Genomic DNA, 22,329 nt, shown 5'->3' with positions numbered 1-22,329 from the left:
ACAGAAAAGGCAGATGTAAATAACCAACACGAACAATACTAAGCAGAACTGGGGCAAATGGAAAAACCTGGTGGATAATAGCAGAGTATAGCAGACAAGATGACAGAAGCAGGAAACCAACAGAGGCAGACTAGCTAGCACACTGAGGGAAACCAATAATGGGCAGTGATTGCCAGTGTCTGCCTGACCTTTAAAAGAAAGCCTCTGCCCAGGGGCGGAGAAAGGGAGACAGCCAGCTCCCAACAGAACATAATAAAAGGGAGCTTGTGCACGGCAGCTGCACTCACAGGTGCGCGCGCCACCAGCACCACGCCGCCCACGCCAGCCAGGCACCCGCCCCCCGGCAGCCGGACCACAAGCCGGGGGGACACGCCTCGACCGCGGGACCCCGCACCCTGCCACCCCGGGAGGACCAGCAACTGGCGCATAGTAACAGTAGAGGTATGACTGTATATTAAAGACCACACTGTGCCCTTAAGGTGCTGTTGCTGGTTGTGGTGATGCTGCTCTCCTGCTACCGCCATGTTTCTTTCTTCTAATTCCCCCCAAAAGAAAAACCTGTCAACATGGAAATATGGAACTGCAACTCTTATCTTTCCACAAGTACATTCTACCGTCAAGTTGCTGTTGTTGCTGCTGGTTGTGGAACTGCTGCTGCTCTCCTCCTGTTTCCGCCATGTTTAATCTCAAAAACAAACATTTTCTAAAACAGAAGAAACAGCTCTGTGCTTGTCTGCTCTGTTCATTTTTTTAGAATTTGTCCTTTGCAAGCTTGCATAGCAAAATTTTAGTAGCTCTACAGTTGTTCCTTGGAGTAGGTGCATGCTTAATTGGTGTAAGATTACTGTTACTTGCCAGACTACACTTTGATTTACTACTTTACTACTTCAAACAATAGCAATTTTAGCTGTAATCCACATTATGTGCATGCATAAAAAAATGTCAGTTTGTAACTTGAGGCTCTTAGGTATAGAGGCAAAATCTGTATCAAGGGCACTCACATTTCATATATAGTACTTGTCTTCATATTGGACACAGGGACCTTTTAGGTTTTCTCAGGCTCTAAGGCCCAAGTGCAACCACAGCGTTGGAATCTCTTATTGCTATACCCCTGCTTTGCACTGCTTAGAACTAGAGATGAGAGAGCACGCTCAGTTAAGGCAGTTACTCGAGCGAGCATCGCTCTTTTCGAGTAACTGCTTACTGGTCCGAGCAGATTCGGGGGGGGGGGGGGGGGCGGGGAGCCGCAGGGAGAGACAGAGAGAGACCTCTCACTCTCTCTCCCGCTGCCCCCCGCTCCCTCCTGCTGCCCCTCCGAATCTGCTCGGACCAGTAAGTAGTTACTTGAGAAGAGCGATGCTCGCTCGAGTAACTGCCTTAACCAAGCGTGCTCGCTCATCTCTACTTAGGACATGTACTAATAGAAAAACTTGATAACGCCTTCCCTTTATTGCCGTTAACAGGCCAATTATACCAGTTACTAGGGAAGGCAAATTCATGTCTTTCATGAATTCCATGTCCCAAAAGGTGCATCAGTTATATCATTTATAGCATTCAATGAAATAGGAAATTTACAAATTAAACTTGGTAATTATTTTTACTGCGCATTGAACAAAAATATCTTTTTATATGTTTGGCCAATGAAGAAAGAAATTTCCTTTAAACAGCACTGCATTAGTTTACTTGGAAAAAAAAGTCATTTGGTTGTCTTCAAAGAGGCATTGTATGGGTTAAAGAAAAGCTCAAACATTAGCTGATCACTTCTATATCTCACTGTGAGGCATACAGTAATACTGCCATATACCCTATTGTATTTTCAGGCTCCTGCTAGTGACATACACTTTTGTGCTTATTTTAGAAAAAAAAAAGAAAAAAAATAAGCTGTAGGCTGTGTAGATGACATGTTGTGCCAAATATCCACAGCAAAGAATACATTTTGTTCCTATCAGAGAACATTGTTTTAACTCCTTCGAAAAATTCAGCTCTAGAAAGCTGTAATACATTGTGGAGACAGTGAATGTTGTTCTATATTTATATTCTTACAGTTTTGAAATTTTATATTAAAAGCATATGTTGATTTTCACTAACTACATACAGGAATCTTGTTTGTGGGCTGAACTAAACAAACATGTCAACCTGTTGAAATTTTATATTATCTTAACTATATATTTTTATGTTTTTTCCCTACCACGCAAGGCACACAAAGCTCCTGCATCCCTGTGTACTCATGCTGTCCTGAAGCTTTAGCAGTCTTGCTTCCCCCAACTATATAGATTGGGCTATATCTTTCAACAAGATCTACAGAGCTTAACCCTTTCCAATCCAATTTTGGAATCAGGGTTTTCTAAAAGGCTTTCTCTTTTTGCTGTTATACAATGGTGCCATCTGCTGGCTAAAGCCAGTGTGTGTGTGATAGAGAGGCTCCGACAGCAGAGTGGCTGGCAATAGACGGTAAGAATACCCTTATGGGACATCTTCCAACATTGGAGCTGTACAAGCTTCAATCAGAATGTAGGAAGACATCAGACAGTCGATTGGAAGGGGTTAAGGCCTAATGCCCATTGACGGATTATCGCTGTGGAATTCACAGCCAGACGCCCGCCATGAATTCCGCAGCAATGAACGTCCATAGACATGCTGTGTTAAAAGATTCTTCCCTGCCCACGAGCGGAAATCAACTGCGATTTTCCGCTCGCAGGGGAGAATCACAGCATGTTCTAATTTGTGTGGAAAATCGCATGGACGGCTTCCATTGCAGTCAATGGAAGCCATCTGTCCCGCGATATTCCACGCTGTGGGCACTGCGGAGTATTACAGGAACCCGCGTCACAGGCCAGTGCTGGCACGTCAAGCGTTGCACTGCGCAGGTGCGCCAGCTCGCCAGGCAAGACACTCGTGCCGAGTCTGATTCTGCTGCGACATTTTGCAGTCGGAATCCAACCCGGCCATGGGCATGAGGCCTTATCTATATTAGATGCCTGGATGCCTTACAGTAAAAACAGTGTTTAATCTAGCGAACCAAAAACTCTCATAATAAAAACTTTGTACTATTCACTTAGCAGCTGGAAGTCAGGGAGCCCATAAACTGTTCTCGAACAAATGCCCTTTGCTGTAATCATGCACACATGTATCATTATTTATCTAAGGCGGGACCTCTGGAATAAATAAAAGGTTTATGCAATATTTATTCTATTTGCTTTACACATTTGCTAATTTTAAGGGTTTTTTTGGGACATAGAAAAAAATTGTAAAGGGTTAAAATAAAGAGAAATGTAATACTCACAAATCCCCATCTAGCAACGCTGCCACAGTGCCTGCCACACAGAACCCGAAAGAATTAATGGGCGGTCATGTGCTATTCATTGTATATGTGACCACTCAGCCACTCACAGGATTCAGTGGGAATTTTTCTGTGGCCGCTAAAGTCTGTGAGTGGCTAAGCAGTCACGTGCAAAATAAACAGTGTGTGACTGTCTGCTGCTTCTCGCTGATTTGGTGTGACAAGCACCAGCGCTGCAATACTAGACAGGGAGCTGCCTGGATAGGTGAGTATTCAATTTCTCTTTATTTTAACCCTTTATAATTTTCTGTATGTTTGGAAAAACACTTTAAATAATTACTGCCTGATCCTATTACTATGTCTTTCAGAAAGTAGACAGAAAGTATCGAAATGTAGGGAAAATTTTGTAACCTTATAAGTTGTTTATAGATGTGAAAATTGTTCTTTCTTGAACTGAAGGCATCAGTGGCTGTAAGAGCTTCAGAGATTGCAAATGCATTGAACACCCAGGTGAAATTAGTGATGCAGCATGGCAACTGTTAGACAAGAAAAGGCTTTACTGGCGGCTAAACCAGTAATGCATGCACTAAAGGTACCTTTACATGAGACGACTATTGGCTGAATAATCACTCTAAAGAGCAACTTCAAACAATAGTTGTTCTGTGTAAACATGAAACAACAGGATGGCAAATGATAGGTTAGTAATTTTGTTTCAGCTTACCAAAAATAGTCACTGGTTGATCAAAAGTCATCTGGTGTAAAGTCAAAGTTGTTCGTATTTGAACGACTTGTGAGCAAACTTGCATGCAGATTCCCTCAATAATGATATCTTAGCAAACAACTAATGAATGATCATCACTCTGCGTAAAGACTAACAAACGACTGTAGTTCATATGCTGCAATGACTTTTTTGAATAACAATCTGAATGCTTCATGAAAAGGTACCTTTAATGTGAATCTGTGGTACATAAACTCAACACATAGTTTTAAAAAACTGCAACACAGATTGGAACCCTAAGGCCTCATGTCCACGGGGACAGAACCACAGCGAGTGTCCCGCACGTGTGATCCGCGCCCCATAGGGATGCATTGGACACCCGCAGGTAATTAAATACCTGCAGATGTCATTTTCCCTTGAGGCGCGGATTGCGGGAAAACACCCGCAGCATGCTTCATTTTAGTGCAAGTCTCCTGCGGGAACGTCTATTGAAGCCTATGGAAGCCGTCTGGATCCACAGCACACCCAAAGCTGGACTCTTGCTCTCTGGTGTGGGAGTGCGGAAGAGCAGGAGTTCAAAAAAAAAAAAAAAAGAGCGCACGGCACACTGCCGGCGTGCCGAGCACATCCGCCGGGCCGAAGAAAGGAGACAGAGGGAAGATCCGCAGCGTCCGGACAGGTAAGCAAATCTTCTTTTTAGGCCTTATGTTAGCGGGAAAGGAGGGACCAGCTGCGGGATTCTGCATGAAGAATCAGCGGCGGGCCTGATTTTCCCCGTGGACATGTGGTCTAACTTTGCTCTATGCCAACACTAGCTTAGTTCACACACTTTTTGCAAGAACAAATGTTAGGGCTCCTTCACATGTGTATATTTGCACGCATATTTGCACATGCAAAATTTGAGCACATGATACGCAGAGAATAGAACATAATTCTCTTGCACACCAAAAAATAGAAGGGTCCTGTAGAAGCCTATAAAGGGTGTGCAAATGCACACGCAAAATGCAAAGGGATGTGCGAAAAACCGCCAAAACCACAGGGAAAAGAACACATCTGGACCTCATTGGACTAAACAGCCTTTTAGTCAGGGGGGGGGGTGATGTGCTTGCATATGAACAGGCCCTGTGTGCATAAAAAAAGTACAGTACAATGCACTGATATGTGCGCAAATCAACCTTGGTCTTAATGCAAATAAGTTATACATGAAGGAGCCCTAAAACAGTTACAGGCCAATTAGAAGTTATCAATCTCTCGAATATGCACAGTCACTTAGTTACTTTGCATACAACTTTACACTTTAGTTACACACAGTTTCAACATTTAGCAGACCTCTTGTGGCCCCTTTGACACTCGACATGTTACACAGTGTCAGAGGGAACACAGTCAATTGTGAAGTGCTCTCTCGCTTTCAAAAACACAGCACTATATGACTGACGCTACCACAGTTTCAACAGTCTGACTATCCAGGCATTCTCTCTTCTGGACCGGAGGCTCCAGGGATTTGTCTCACAACTCAGATGACTTGGCTGTTTCTAACCTTTCACATAGTGTTCCATGGTTCTTGCAAGGTGCTAGTTTCCACCACTTTATCGCCTCCTGCTTACTTGTACTCCTCACCACCATCACTACACAACAACAACTTGCATGCCACAGCCCACCTTTTATGCCTCACTTTGCAATACCTGGCAGGGCACAATGTATTTTTTGGTCGTCCACTGATCCAAAAATTCCACCAAGCATGGTGACCTGGTGCTTTACACCATCCAAAGTTCACTGAGTCGAGGATTAAGACCATACACACATCTGCAAGAGGCAGCAAATGTTTTTACTAGTTGCGAGAATGATAGGGCAGGTCCTGTCTTCCTGCTTTTTTCTTCAAACTCGCGCACACTAGTGTGGAGTTTGAATAGTCCAAAAAAAGAGCACGCGCCAATGTGTTTAACCCTTTCCAGTCCAATGTCGGGCCTGCCCCGACATCATCATTTTCCTCCACAGCTCCGATGTCGGGGCAGGCCCGACACTGCAGTGCAGGAGTGGATCTTCACCCGATCGTCAGGCACATCGGGTGCAGATGCACTCCTTTACTGGTCGTCATCGAGGACCCCCGAGGAGAAGGCAGAAAGGGTTTTTAACCCTTTCTGCCCTACTTCTTTATACATTACATAGCGCTCAATTAGCGCTATGCAATGCATAGATTCCGGCCGGCGATCATGTGACCGCCGGTGTTACCTGACCCCCGGCGGTCACATGAACGCCGAGCCGGGAGCCTGCACTGTGCAAGGACCTGCTTACCTGACCAGCGTCTTGTGCATTCTCCTTCTGTCTCCCGACCCGGCGATCATGTGACCGCCAGGTGTCACCTGACCCCAGCGGTCACATGATCGCCGAGCCGGGAGGCAGAAGGAGAATGCGGAAGACGCCGGTCAGGTAAGCAGGTCCCTCCCTGCACCCTCCTGAACTCTGTCAGATCAGGAGGGTGCAGGGAAAATGTATTTTTTCTCACCCATTCTCCCAGCTCCAATTTATTTGGAGCTGCGGAGAATGGGTGAGAAAAAATAAATGGATTGGAAAGGGTTAAGCTCTAATGAGAATCTTTTTTTTTTTTTTTGCATTATGTGTATAAGGGCTTAAATAGATGGGCATGCTTTAGTCCTGTTATGAAAATACTACTGCATAACGGGACAAAACAAAACCATTGATTTCAAAGGTTTAATTTTCATTAGCGGGATACTTGGGTGATAATACTATGCCCAAGAAAAGATAGGATTTTCCCTATCTTTCCCACACGTAGTTAATACTATGTGCAAGAAAGATACAAAGGGACTTATGTTCCAATTTTTTTCTTCAAACTCGCGCACACTAATGTGGAGTTTAAGTAGTCCAAACCATAGTGGTGAGCGTATTACCGCATGCCCCATGGGTTTTTACCATAATATTATCACTCAAGCATTAGAAACATATTGTTTTTATGTTTATATATTTTAAACAGTTATTCTGCCATAGATTTACTAACAGATTGATTTGTTAAAAACAAGAATTGATTTTATTTCCTCACCAATCATTTCATGCATTTTTAAATATTAATATCCCCTTTAAGGATTGTGAGTAAAAGAGATGAAAAACAAGACCCAGTGAAAGAGGTGAAATAGTTCTGGAGTCCAAAGTGTTTCAAATTATGGAGGCGCTGCCAACCAGATTACATTCCACCAAGGTGGGCATGAGTATAGCGAAAAGAGTGTGGAAAAATACTGGTATGAAGGCGCAACACTCTAAGTTACTAGAAGATTAATGTCCAATATGTCATAGTGAAAGCCCTTCTTTTTTATTATTTCACAAAATAAAAACCAGCAATTGAAAACGCATTTTGGGGACGCACTCCTTCGTCAGTTCGGCTGAATTGAACACTGAGTGATATGTACAAATAAATAGTGTAGGAGTGATTAGCAAAGAAAGGGAAGGAAAAAAAAAATTTTTAAAAAGGGGAAGAGGGGAAGGGAAAAATAAACAAAATTCATATGCATAATGAAATCTTACAAATGTATCAATACATATGATAAATATATAATAAGAACATAGATCTGAATAATGATAAAATATATATGACAAAAAAACAATCTAAAAAAGAGAATGTATACATCTTGTACATGTAAAATAACAACATTTATACAAAGCAAATATCTGTTATAAAATAGGATGAAGACGAATCATAAGTTAAATAACAATCTTGAAAATGCCAATAGAAAAGCAGATGAACTGCAGATCGTGTGGTTGCTATCAGCTAACCAGAATGACTAAAGAATTAAAATGAATGTACAGCCTATTGGAAAATATAATATATAATTGCTCCACCCAAGAGGGTGCATATATAAGTGTGTAAATGCATACGCATGTGGAAATGAGAGAGAGAAAAAAAAGTCTATTGGAAAGTTACTTCAGAATTGTGTGCATTTACAGCATTGGGTTCATGGTGTGGAATAAAGTTTGAAAAAAAAGAGAGGGGAAAAAAACTCATTCTCATTTTTGTTGTTTGCAAAAAGTTTTTTTCTCTCTCTTTTTCTGATCAGACTCCCCCATTCAGCATTACCTCTTACCACTAGGGTCAGCTGCCAGCCAGACTAGGTCTGCTCTAATAGCCAGGCAGGTTGGTTAGTACAGAGAGTCCACACTCCCAGTCCATAACAGAGTACTTGTTCACAAGAGCTTACAGGCTGTGAGGACATAGGGGTGACACAAGAGGTGCAATGATCCAGCCATTTCATAAATAAATAGGGTACTATACATAAAGCTGTATGAGCTGATCACCAGCTGGTATCTGTATATAAAGATCTGAAGTGCCTTAGGGTATATGTTGTGTGGGGCATATAGTGGAATGAGGTGGGTAAGGTTTCCAAGGAAAATGTAAAAGTGGTGTAAATGGAGAAGTATTAAATTAGGGAATATGGTAGGCCTTCCTGAAAACATGTGTTTTTAGAACAGACTTAAAACAGTAGGCATTGGAAAATTAGCATGATTGTAAGGGGTAATCCATTCCTGAGAACTGATACAGTGCAAGAAAAATCTTGGATATCGGAGAGGGAGGTTCAGATTAAAGAAGAACTTAGTAAAAAGTCATTAGACGAGCATACAGCATGGGTAGGGTGGTACACAGAGATTAGGAAGGATATGTAGGGAAGTACAGCCACTTGAAGAGCTTTATGGATGAGAGTGTTGAGTTTAAATTGTATTTTATAGTGGATAGGCAACCAGTGCAGTGATTGGTACAAGGTAGCGGCATCCATGTAGAAATTGCACAAAAAGATATATTATAGGCCTTAAAAGAGAACAGCATACTCCAGCAACACATACTGTCCAACATTGTATTCCATTAAACTGTCAATAAAGAAACATATGTGTTCAGCATCATTTCATTCTAAGGCTCCTCTTGTATATCCACATTTTTTTCTTAATGTTTTTTTCTCAATATAAAGAAGGACAGCCATAGACAAATTAAATGTTAGCTGGTTAGCCCTGGAGCGTGTGAACAGGTTACATTATATGATGGTCTACAATTTTTTTGTTAGGTACACAATGGCAGCAGACTGACATAAAAGAGTGTGCAGCCCATTGACATACTGCAGGGAAGCCTCAAAGATTCTACATTTGAACTCTTCCTCCCCTAAGCTGGACATAAATGTTAGTATATTATGGAATTACACATTAGGCATAATCTTAATATACATGTAGAATTAACTCAGGTATCTCCATAGCCACAGTACATGTTGAATTTAGGCCACATTCACATCTGTGTCAGAGGATCCATTCAGAGCCTCTGGCACAGTTCAGGCATTAAATTTCAGCTGAAATAGCGCAGCAGAGTGCTCTATTTAGTGCAAAAAAAAACAAAATTAGCAGCTTATAGCGGAAGCCCAAATTACCTCATGATAGTCAATTTGAATCCATCATAGACAGATCAGAGCCCCAATGCATATTTGGATGTGGACTCTGCCTTTTGTTTGTTGCATTGAAATTACATAAATGTAGTGAATTTCTTCACTGTTACATATCCTAAAAGTATTTGGAAGATTTTTTTAAACATCATGGGCATTGAAACTCCATTTTCAATTCTAAACATGGAAAGAAATAGGAAATAAAGAAGAAAAAAATAGAAAACATTTCCCGTGCAAGAAATAGCAAAAATCCACACAAATGCTGCAACAATATCAACACTTATTACCATGATTCTAAACCTGATTAAAAACAAGTACGGATATGTCTGGTTTCATACTAGCTCTGTATTTTGTTATTAGACTCCCTACCATTCAGAGGAGATTGGGATGTCGGGTGACAAAATTTTAAAACAGGAAAGCACAGCATGAAGATGATAACCTTTGTTTAGTGCATGCAGAGGCTTGGTTTCCTAAAACGAGAAGCACACAGGAAATGCCATTCAAGATAAATGAAAGGAAAAAAAACACAAGATTAACTGTCTACAAGATATTTTATATATTTGAGCTATTCTGGGAAAGTGAAGTGTAATACCATAGTTAAGTTATAAACCTATGAATGGTGTTGAGCGTATTTAATTATCCATATCCCTTATATTGACTAAAGAATTATAGATATATCACAATATCAATGCTTGCATTCAGACTAGTTCTTAACTGTACTTGGGGGGGGGGGGGGGGGACACCTGGAAAATATTGGCCACAATATCATAAATTTCAACTTATCGTTCATGAGGGAGTTTTATAGGGTAGCTACTAAAATACTAAACTTTAAAAAAGCCAAGTTCGATCATCTTAGTGATGCCCTCAACCTTATTGACTGGGATAATGTCCTCAAAAATCAGAATACGAACAATAAATGGGAAAAGTTTAAAAACATCTTAAATAAACTGCAAAAATAAACTGTTTAAACCATAAAACAAGAAGGCAGTGAAGGAACAGTAAAGCCCTTGAAGCAAAAAAAATAAATTATGTAAAAATCATATAAAAACAGCAAAGGTGGAGACAGAGACTTTTTGGCAAAGACAGTAAAAGTAACCCTAAACTGTAATTGAACGATTTAAATAGTAAAAGGCCCTTCACAGAATAGACATATACCTAAAATTTATCCTTTATTAGTATATATTAAAACTTTATTTTAAATAGTAAAAAGATTAATATTAAAAGTGTTGGCCCTTTAATAAATGATAAAGGAGAAATTGTAAAGGTTGATGAGGAGAAAACAGATCTATTAAATAGTTTTTTCTCCAGTGTATTCACAGAGGAAAATGAAATGACAAATATGATACAGAATGATAATGTAAACTCTCCACTAAATGTTACAAGTGTAACCCAGAAAGAAGTGCAGAAGCATCTTAAAAAGAATAAAATAAATAAATCGCCAGGTCCTGATGGCATATACCCCCGGGCTTTAAGGGAATTAAGTAATGTGATACACAGACCCTTGTTTCTTATATTCAAAAAGGGATCAAAAAGTGAACCTGGAAATTACAGGCCGGTAAGTCTCGCTTCTATTATAGGTAAAATGTTTGCAGAGATGCTATCCTGGAGTACTTCAGGTAAAATAGTTGTATAACTCCATATCAACATAGGCTTGTGAGAGATCACTCCTGTCAAACCAACCTGATCAGTTTCTAAGAGGACAAAAATTCACTGGATCTTGTGTATCTGGACTTTTCCAAAGCGTTTGATGCTGTGCCACATAAAAGGTTGGTATATAAAATGAGAATGCTTGGTCTGGGCAAGAATGTGTGTGGATATTAATGGTACATACTCTGTTTGGGTCACTGTTACTAGTGGGGTACCACAGGGGCTAGTCTTGGGCCCTATTATTTTTTAAATATTTATTAATAACCTGGTAGAAAGATTGATACAAAACTATGTAAAGCAATTAACACAAAAAAGGACGCAAGACAGTTGCAAGAGGATATGGATAACTTGGGGGCTTGGGCAGAAAAGTGTCAAATGAGGTTTAACCCCTTGAGTGGCACGCCCGGAAATTTTCCTGGACGAGCTCCACTGCGCATAGCAACATAGCCCGGAAGATTTCCGGGCTATGTATCACAATGGGAGCTGCAGAGCACAATGCCACAAGCTGTGGCACTGTGCTCTGCCTGCACAGACCCACATAGAGCAGTGCAGGACTTTGAAAAACCAGCAGAAGATATTGCCGATGTGTCGGCAATCTCCTGCTTTGTTTACAGGTTGCCATAGAGACCATCGGCTTGTCAGAAGAAAGCCGATGGTCTCTGTGGCAGGGAGAGCTTGCTGCTTGGCTGTCAGAGGACAGCTAGGTACTAGCTCTTACAGCAGAGATCAGAGAAAACCTCCGATCTCTGCTGTGTTAACCCTTTACATGCTGCAGTCTATGTGACTGCAGCATGTAAAGGGCTGTCACTGCAGCATGTAAAGGGCTGTCACCATCGGACCCCTGGAATGTGATCAGGGGGTCCTGATGGGTCCCTGTGGAAGTCCCCTAAAGGGACAAAAAATTTAAATTAAAAAAAAAAATTATAAAAATAATAAAAACACTTGTCTCCCTTTACTTTGTAAAAAATCAAAAATCAAATCACACATGTGGTATCCATGCATCGTAATGACCCAGAGAAGGAAGTTAATAAATTTTTTAACCCCTTAATGACACGGTCCCTTTTTTTCTTTTTTCCCCATTTCTTTTTTTCCTCCCCCCTGTTTAAAAAATCACAACTTGTCCCGCAAAAAACAAGCCCTTATATGGCCATGTCAATGGAAAAATGAAAAAGTTATGGCTCTTGAGACGCAACTGCAAAATTAGTTGAAATTCAATGATTAGACCATTTTAAAAAACCTGCCCTGGTGGGCACGACAGGGTGGTAGGAAACCCGCCACTCAAGGGGTTAACTGATAATGTAAAGTTATGCACATGTGCAGTGAAAATACTACCTGGAAACACTGACATGGAAAAGGACTTGGGGATTTTAGTTAATTGCAAGCTTAACTAGAGAAACCAGTGTCAGGCAGCTGCTGCCAAGGCAAATAGGATCATGGGGTGCATCACAAGAGGGGGCACATGATGAGAACATTGTTCTTCCTGTTTACAAGTGACTGGTTAGACCATACATGGAATATTGTGTACAGTTTTGGGCACTGATGCTCAAGAAGGATATATCAGAGCTTAAGCGGATACAAAGGGGGGCAACTACAGTAATAAATGGAATGGATAGACTACAATATGCAGAGAGTTTATCAAAATTCAGATTATTCATTTTAGAAAAAATATGGCTGAGGTGTGACGTTATAACTATATATAAATATATCCGAAGACAATACAGAGATCTCTCTCATCATCTATTTGTACCCAGGACTGTGACTGTAACAAGGGGGCATCCTCTACGTCTAAAGAAAAAAAGAAGGTTTCTATACCAACATAAAAGGTGATTCTTTACTGTAAAAACAGTAAGACTATGGAACTCTCTGTCTGAGGAAGTGGTGATGGCGAATTCGATAAAAGAGTTCAAGAGGGGTCTGTATGTCTTTCTTGAGTGATAGAATACTATATGTTAATAACGTCTTAAGGGTTGTTGATCCAGGGACAATTCTGATAGCCAGATTTGAGTCAAGAAGGAATTTTTTTTCCCTTAAATTGGGAAAATTGGCTTCTATCTCATTGCTTGTTTGTTTTGTTTTTTGCTTTCTGGATCAATATTGGGGGGTAATAGGCTAAACCAGATGGACATTTGTCTTTTTTTGGCTTTTTATACTATGTTACTGTGTCACTTTGATCCCTTTAAAAGGCACTTTTGGATTAGGAATTTTTGGTAGAGTGGGGTCTTGACAATTGTAGCCACTTGAAGATGAGCATGTGAGTGTCTCATGGCAGCCAGGGTTTCCTTCACTAAAGTCAAAGATTCAGTCTGCTGCCCTGGTCCTATATTTATAGTACACTTCTGGCCAAGAAAAAGTGGCTTGCTGCACCCTCTCACAGTACATTGGGCATAAGCTTTTCTGTACCTTCATGACTAGATTGTGTCAGCATGAATATTACATGCTCTCCAAAGACAGAGAACTCTAATAGAGAAAGTATGAAGTGAAATGTCTGTTTCACAATCTGAGCCAGCAGAACAGAATGTGCTGGTCACATTCTGACTGCTGGCAGTTTATCAGAATATGCAGCTTGATAGAAATACACGGACAAAACCTCAGGGCACATTTTTTATCCTCACATAACCCTCAGGCATCATTTAACGACATGCTGCTCACCTGCCCCCTCCACCGAAGACCCAAGATGTCGCCGAATTCCATCTGAAACCACGTGATGTCGGACGTCCATGACAACAGACGCTCACGCAGAATAGGATGTAAGAAGACCTTAATTGGACCACCCAATCCCATGCTTTGATTATCAATCGCGTATTGCTTCTGGCATGCCCATAAAGGGCAGTTAACTCATAATGCTATAAAAGATGTTATACGCCTACTAATAAAGCAGAGTCCACGAAGACTTTCTACACTGACAGTCTGTCTCTGTGTGATTTTTTCCATTGTGCGTACAATCTCTGAACGTGAATCAGGAAGGCTGCAAACATTCCTATTGATTACGCCATGGATCCCAAATAAATCCACGACACTTTCATGACTAGATTGTGTCAGCATGAATATAACATGTTCTCCCAAGACGGATGCTAAAACAGACCACTGATCACTGGCTGTTTCTATACCACACAACTTAAACCTAGCTGTTATAGCTCTATTGTTAAAAAATATCCGAGTAAACCAACTTAGATTATTCTATATGAATAGTTTACCAAATTATTAAATCACTTGCAGCAAACCTCTTTTGAATAATAAATATAATTTTAGATTGGCTTTATTAAATTCAACTCCTGCAAACCTTTTGATGAGCAGAATAATGTCCAGAAACATTGATCTACATCTAAGCAATGGAAACAAAGCGAGAAGTGTATTTTAATTATAACACACAGAGAACCTATGCACACAAATTTCTCCTTTATAAATAAATACAATAACTAATATGTGCAGCATTGTAATAAATATGGGTTAGGTTGTTATGGATTACACAGCAATAATGGCAGACAGAAGCAACTTTGTGGCTTATTTAGCTGGCAGTGGTGTTTTGTATTAAATAGAACAAAAGAAAAACATACTGGAAAACAGCAAATACAGTTCTTTCAACGGCCATAGATGATGTTCAGTCATGAGTCTTTTTTTGCAACTTTGTAAATATTTGCAGACCTTAGACAGTTAGCAGTGGGGTTTGGGAATACCATTACGCTGCACCAAACTGGGACAATGCACAAATATACAATCTGTACTGTGTAGCCTTCTGTTTTTAAATATTGTGCTGCGCATGGATTGTGGCTTATTCATTTAGTGGTGGTTTTTAGTTAATATAAAAATAAGAAATAAAAAAAGGCAAACAGCAAATACAGTACATAGCAGCGGCCTCAGACATTGTTCAAAGTTGCCAGTCCAGATACTACATTTTATTTGCATGCCTTACGCAGCTAGTAATGACTTTCTGCAAACTACAAAGTTAGCTGAAAAGTTGCATAAAACTACTCTAAAAAGTAAACAAGAAAAGGAAAAAGTAGAAAAACCATAAAAAATAAAAAGGAAATATGAAGAAACGTGGGGCTGATAGAGCATAGCCCAAGTTGGCACTTCAAGCAGCTGCCACTGAAGCAACAGCTCCATGTTCTGCAGAGGAAGAGGCAAGCCGACTGTCATTCCTTAGATGTTTTTCTGCCCATGCTTTACTTTTGCAGCATAGAGTACAGGTTGTATAGTAAATGACACAGTATACCTCAAGTACTACTACCTCCTCTACATCCCAGTCGCAGGCACACAGCAGTCAGTCTGCAGCAGTTAGCAATGAGCATCCCCCTTCTACTTCAACTCATACCAAATTCCTCACATCCTCCGAAGCTGTCGATATGCCTCAGTCTGAGAAGCTGTTTGATCATTCAGTGTCATGGATGTCAACCGGGCAGTTCAATCTGAGAAGACCACAACATTTATGTAATGATGCCCACACCATTTTTTTTTTTTTTGGAGAGCAAGATGAGAGTGGGTCAGAGCACACAATCAGGTCAGCAGCCAACCCTCCATCCCCATCTATAGAAATTTAAAAAACATTATCCCCAGCATCCATGAGCACAGAGCCTGAACACATGCATTGCACAGCTGCTTGCAATGGGAATACTACCCCTTATGCTAGTAAACACAGTATCAGTTATCAGCCAGCATTTCTTTGCCATGTGAGTCATAATGTGTACCTAGTATTGTGGAACGCTGTCAGTGACAGAGTTCACCTGATCACGAACGTGCAGCTGAAAGCAGAAAATAATGGTCCACGTTTCACATGACCCCCCCAAGGCTTGCAGGACATTCATCCTTTGCTGTCCCTACTTACCTCTCGTCTTCTCTTCTTTCTCTACTTATATATCTTCATACCCCCTTTCAACACCCTCACATTAGCAAAAATATCTGTATTTGACAAAATACGGCCTCCATACAGTGCTGCACGTGGTAAATGCCAAATAAAAGATATGTCTGATAGGTTATCATGATTTTCCAGTCCTACAGACCACTAGCCATTCCTACTAAAACATGTAAGGACAAATGGCACTTCAAAAAAGGACCTTGAAACTATCTGCTGAGACTTTGAAAACCTAGTCAGGAAAGAGAAGGAACTAGGAGCACAGGTATTCTTCTCATCCATCCTCCCAGCGGATGGCCATGGAATAAGGTGATGGAATAGGATTCTAGAGGTAAATAACTGGCTACATTGATGATGCCATCAGCAAAGATTTAGATTTCTAGACCATGGAGTGAATTATCTATATAATGGACTCCTTGCTGATGGGTTGCACCTTAGAAAGACAGGTAAGCATATATTTTTTTATGCACCTTGCTGCATTTATCAGGGGAGCTTTACACTAGAACAATATAGGAAAGGAAAAGCCAAGCAAAATATACAGCTAATGAATACGACTGAGAACCTTGCAATTAGAAATGGAAAAAAAGAACAAAGACAAGCAATTCAGAAAGAAAGTAGAGGAGTAAAAAACACTAAAATGTTTCTACACAAATGAGCATGGGAAACAAACTAGTAGAATTAGAGCTCTTAAATTAGGCTTGGGCAACATAGAACTTGCTGGGATGGTGCTGAAGATTAGAATATAAGGCTTGAAGGATACAACTTGGTGGCTACCCACTTCTGTAGAAGCCTGACTTATTCCACTGAAGAAGAACCGATTAATGGGGAGGGTAGATACCAATTACTAAAAGTCTGCATCTATATTCAACACTATACCTTGCATAACATATACACCCCAAACCAATTAAATAAAGTTTTTTTTCCCCGCAAAGCTTGCCTCTTTGCTGCTCCAAAGACAGGACTTTAACACCACTACTCACCCAATCTTAGATAGATCCTAGATAGATCACAAAGTGATAAGCACACACATGTCTCTAGGGATCTCCTATATCTCATGGAAATAAAATTGCTTTGTGACCAATGGCGTACGGTCAACGCCACCTCAAGAGAATACACATTTCACTCTTTAGAGCATGATAGCTTATCCAAAATAGACTTTTTCTTCTACCATTCCCTCTTTTTGAAAAATTTTTGGATGCCTCTATATTCCCTATATTAATCTTGGACAATGCCCTGATTCTCTTATCCTTCTGTGGCAGGGTACCACAGACAAAAACAAAAACCTGGTCCTTCCCTTCATACTTACATAATTTTGAAGATTTCAGGAATTATCTAAAGACACACTGGGTTAATTAGCTTGACAACAATATAGACTGCATAGATGAAATCGCTTTGTTCTGGGCCACATCTAAATAAAAAATGTGGGTCATATAATAAGCTTCATTTCCTATACACTTAAACAAACCCGACTTCCATTCTATAAACTGCAATTCTCCCTACTATCTGCACAACTACAGTATGCTCATTCCTCCTCCCAACATAAAAAGACATCTTCCAACCAAAGAAAACAAATATTGGAATATCTTGTCCAAAGCTAAGCATTATGGCTCACAAAATCTGCCCTAAATTTATTTTATTGCCAAGCCAACAAATCACAACTCACACAACTAACTAGAAGGCAAAACATAAACAAATTCTATCTCTAACCAGCCCCGCAACAGGTGACAAACGCTTTCAGCAGGCGGAGATTATGCATACTTATTTTGAAGACATATATAGGGTGTTCCCCACTAACATAAATGACATTGAAATCTGGCAAGATACCCTTAAACTTCCCAACTCATGATGGAACAAACCGATCTCCTGGAGTCACCATTCTCCAAAGAGGAAGTAAAAGTAGTGGTGACAGCCTCGTCAAATAACAAAACCCCAGGTTCTGATGTCTATAGTAATGAATTTTACAAAATCCTACAAATAGAATTAATATCCACAATAACAAGACTGTATAATGACTTTACATAGCTTTCAATGTCCTATATAGGCAGATATCACCTGATTAAAATGGTGGAATTCCTTCATCTCCTGTACATACTCCATGCTCTTCCAATATACCTCACTCATAAGATGTAAAAAGAATAAATACTTTGATATGTGAATTTATTTGGAAGTAAGGTAGAAATTGGATACCCTTTAACATCTTAAGGTAAGCAAAATTTTAATGCTGGGATAAGCCTCCCCAATGTGCGGATATGCAATATAGCAGCATTAAAGGGGTTGTCTCACGAAAGCAAGTGGGGTTATACACTTCTGTATGGCCATATTAATGCACTTTGTAATATACATCGTGCATTAATTATGAGCCATACAGAAGTTATTCACTTACCTGCTCCGTTGCTGGCGTCCCCGTCGCCATGGATCCGTCTAATTCCGCTTTCTTCTGGCGTTTTTAGACGCGCTTGCGCTGTGCGGTCTTCTTCCTGGTGAATGGGGCCGCTCGTGCTGGAGAGCTGGTCATCGTAGCTCCGTCCCGTCACATGTGCCGATTCCAGCCAATCAGGAGGCTGGAATCAGCAATGGACCGCACAGAGCCCACAGTGCACCATGGGAAAGGACCCGCGGTGCATCGTGGGTGAAGATCCCGGCGGCCATCTTGGTGAAGGAAGAAGTAGGAAGAAGGAAGACGTCGCAGAGCGGGGATTCGGGTAAGTAATATGTTTGTTTTTTTTAACACATCCATTGGGGTTGTCCTGCGCCAAACGGGGGGCCTATGGGAAAAAAAAACCCTGTTTCGGCGCGAGACAACCCCTTTAACGGGAATAATAACTGATTAAACACAACAAATATCTGAATTGTAGAAACACGTATTGAACGAAAGCTCGTACCATGGATCACTCTCCCTAATTTCTTACATAACCCATACCCGATGATCCCGGAAGAATGCAGAGACAATTCCTTACTAACATTAACTTGGAAGGCATTGCAAAAATTGCAGAAATCAACCTCCTCACACCCCATTTTCTCAATATACTTAGCGTTGCTGAAAAACCTGAATTTCCAACACAACACATCCCACAGAGAATTCCATCAATGGCATAGGGGAGGAATAATTAATATTAAATGCTTATTGAATGAAAACACTCATGAGATGCTATCTCTTCCATATCTGCAAAACAAATACCCCCAAGCTCTTATAACTAATTTTCCTCATTTAAGGGAAAAATTTACTTCCTGACTCTAAATTGGCAACCAGAATAATCCCTGGATTAACAATTCTTGAAGTTATTAATGAATATAACATATGATATATGATATTGTATCACTTAAGAAAGACATCCAGACCCCTCTTGAACTCTTTTATCGAATTTGTCATCACTGCATGCTCAGGCAGAGAGTTCCATAGTCTCATTGCACTTACAGTAAAGAACCCCCTTCTATTTATAGGTAGAGGATGTCCCCTTGTTACTGTCACAATCCTTGGTATAAACAGATCATGGGAAAGATCTCTGTATTGTCCCCTAAACTATCTTTTTTCTAAAGAAAATAATCCCAAATTTGATAACCTCTCTGGGTATTGTAGTTCACCCATTAATTACTTTGGTTGCCCACCTTTGTACCCACTGAAGCTCTGATATGTCCTTCTTAACCCCTTAAGGGCATAGCACTGTAAATTAACGGTGATTGGTCCTGGGCTTTAATCACGACTGATAGCAAAATTCTGACATGGGATTAAAGCCTCTGCTCCTGCAATTAATCAGGAGAAGGTCAGGTTCTCAGTAGAGATGAGCGAACACCAAAATGTTCGGGTGTTCGTTATTCGTAACGAACTTCCCGTGATGCTCGAGGGTTCGTTTCGAACAACGAACCCCATTGAAGTCAATGGGCGACCGGAACATTTTTGTATTTCGCCGATGCTCGCTAAGGTTTTCATGTGTGAAAATCTGGGCAATTCAGGAAAGTGATGGGAATGACACAGTGACGGATAGGGCAGGCGAGGGGCTACATGGTGGGCTGCATCTCAAGTTCACAGGTCCCACTATTAAGCCACAATAGCGGCAAGAGTGCCCCCCCCCACTGTCAGCATAAAGATCGTCCTCCTCTGGCACAGCTGTAACAGCTGTAGCAGAGAAGAACGATGTTTGCCCATTGAATTCAATGGAGCGGCAATACAGCATGTTCCACTGAATGCAATGGGCTGCCGGCGATCGCAGGATGAATGGTCGGAAAGGGGTTAAATATATAACCCCTTTCCTGCAATTCATCCAGAAATGTGTTACACTAAAAATATATACCGGCGTATAAGGCGACCGGGCGTATAAGACGACCCCCCAACTGTCACCTTATACACCGGTAATACAGTGGAGCAAAGAATAAAAAGCATTACTTACGTTTTTAGATGATCTGCGGCGCTCCTGCAGGCTGTCACTCCCTCCTGGTCCACGGCAGACAAGCTTTTTTCCACGAAAGACTTTAAATCCCTGCCTCCAGAAGCACATGTGCCTTCAGCCAATCACAGCCAATGACAATGATGTCATTGAATGGCTGTGATTGGCTGTGTTTCTGGAGGCGGGGATTTCAAGCCTTGAAATCCCCGCCTCCAGAAACACAGCCAATCACAGCCATTCAATGACATCATTGTCATTGGCTGTGATTGGCTGAAGGCACATGTGCTTCTGGAGGCAGGGATTTAAAGTCTTTCGTGGAGAAAGCTTGTCTGCCGTGGACCAGGAGGGAGTGACAGCCTGCAGGAGCGCCGCAGATCATCTAAAAACGTAAGTAATGCTTTTTATTCTTTGCTCCACTGTATTACCGGCGTATAAGGTGACAGTTGGGGGGTCGTCTTATACGCCCGGTCGCCTTATACGCCGGTATATATTTTTAGTGTAACACATTTCTGGATGAATTGCAGGAAAGGGGTTATATATTTAACCCCTTTCCGACCATTCATCCTGCGATCGCCGGCAGCCCATTGCATTCAGTGGAGTCGGCTGTATTGCCGGTTCCATTGAATTCAATGGGCAAACATCGTTCTTCTCTGCTACAGCTGTTACAGCTGTGCCAGAGAAGAAGGATTTGTCTTCTATATGTTCTCAATGGGGTCAGCGCTGCTGCCGCTGGCCCCATTGAGCGCATATAGAATGCATCCATAGCGAGCAGCGGGAGGGGCAGATTTCAATACTCGGGTGACACCTTATCTCCCCAGCCACTCACAGCAGGGGGGTGGTATAGGGCTTAAACGTTGCAGGGGGAAGTTGTAATGCCTTCCCTGTCTTTATATTGGCAAAAAAAAAGCGCTAACGTCTCAGGGAAGAAAGTTTAATTTACCAGAACACCGCATGGTGTTCGTTACGAATAACGAACATCCCGAACACCCTAATATTCGCACGAATAGCAAGCTCGGACGAACGCGTTCGCTCATCTCTAGTTCTCAGCTATTAGTCACAGTTGAGAATCCGGAAAAGTAGGGAGAAGTGTTTTTAACCACATCTGCCTCCTCTTTTCTGGATGCATAGCGCTCAATGAGTGTTTTTTCCACTATGCGACCTGGCAATCCTGTGACTGCCAGAATATCCTGATCAGTTCTGCCAGTGACTATTGTCACTTACAGTAGGATACTTTCTCCTGCAACTGGGGCTTCAATGGATGCCCCAGTTGGAGTGGAAAAGTGTGTAATAAAGAAAATATGTATATATATAAATAACCCCCAGAGGTCTTATATGATGTCATGGGGGTCATAGATGTTAAAAAAAGTAGTTACATAAATAAGTTAAAAAAAATTGAGAATAATGTCAACATCTGATACTTGATGACTCTAAGCCACCCACAGTAAAACAGACCCAGGGAGCATGTTATCGCCAAGCTAATAAACCTAGCATATTGCTAGCTTGCATAGCAAGCTCACAATTAAAATGTAAACCAATCACATACATCACAGAGCCACACACAGAGGTTAAACACTTCCAACAAAAAGACATGGAAGGGGCTATATGTGACTACTTTAAAGACCTATATAGGGAGACCTCTACAGACATGGAGAATATAGACTCCTTCCAACAGTCTTCTACATTACCCAAACTCACACTAGACCAGGTAGCCTTCCTGTGATCCCCATTTTCAGAACAAGAAATACGGGGAGTGATCATGGCCGCACCAAATAACAAAACCCCATGCCTTGATAGTCTCAGTAATGAGTACTACAATATCTTACTAATAGAGATGATACCCACATTAACTATACTATTTAATGACATATACACTCAAAATACACAGGTTGACATGCTCCAAGACTCCAGGACCATCCTTATTCTCAAACCCAATAAAGATTCCACATTAATTCCATCCTATTGCCCAATTTCCCTACTAAATTACGATTATAAATTCCTAATAAAGGCACTGGTCAACTGCCTCTAAA

The sequence above is a fragment of the Eleutherodactylus coqui genome, chromosome 4 (assembly GCF_035609145.1).
Source record: "Eleutherodactylus coqui strain aEleCoq1 chromosome 4, aEleCoq1.hap1, whole genome shotgun sequence".
Taxonomy (NCBI): domain Eukaryota; kingdom Metazoa; phylum Chordata; class Amphibia; order Anura; family Eleutherodactylidae; genus Eleutherodactylus; species Eleutherodactylus coqui.
This window is presented reverse-complemented; position numbering follows the sequence as displayed.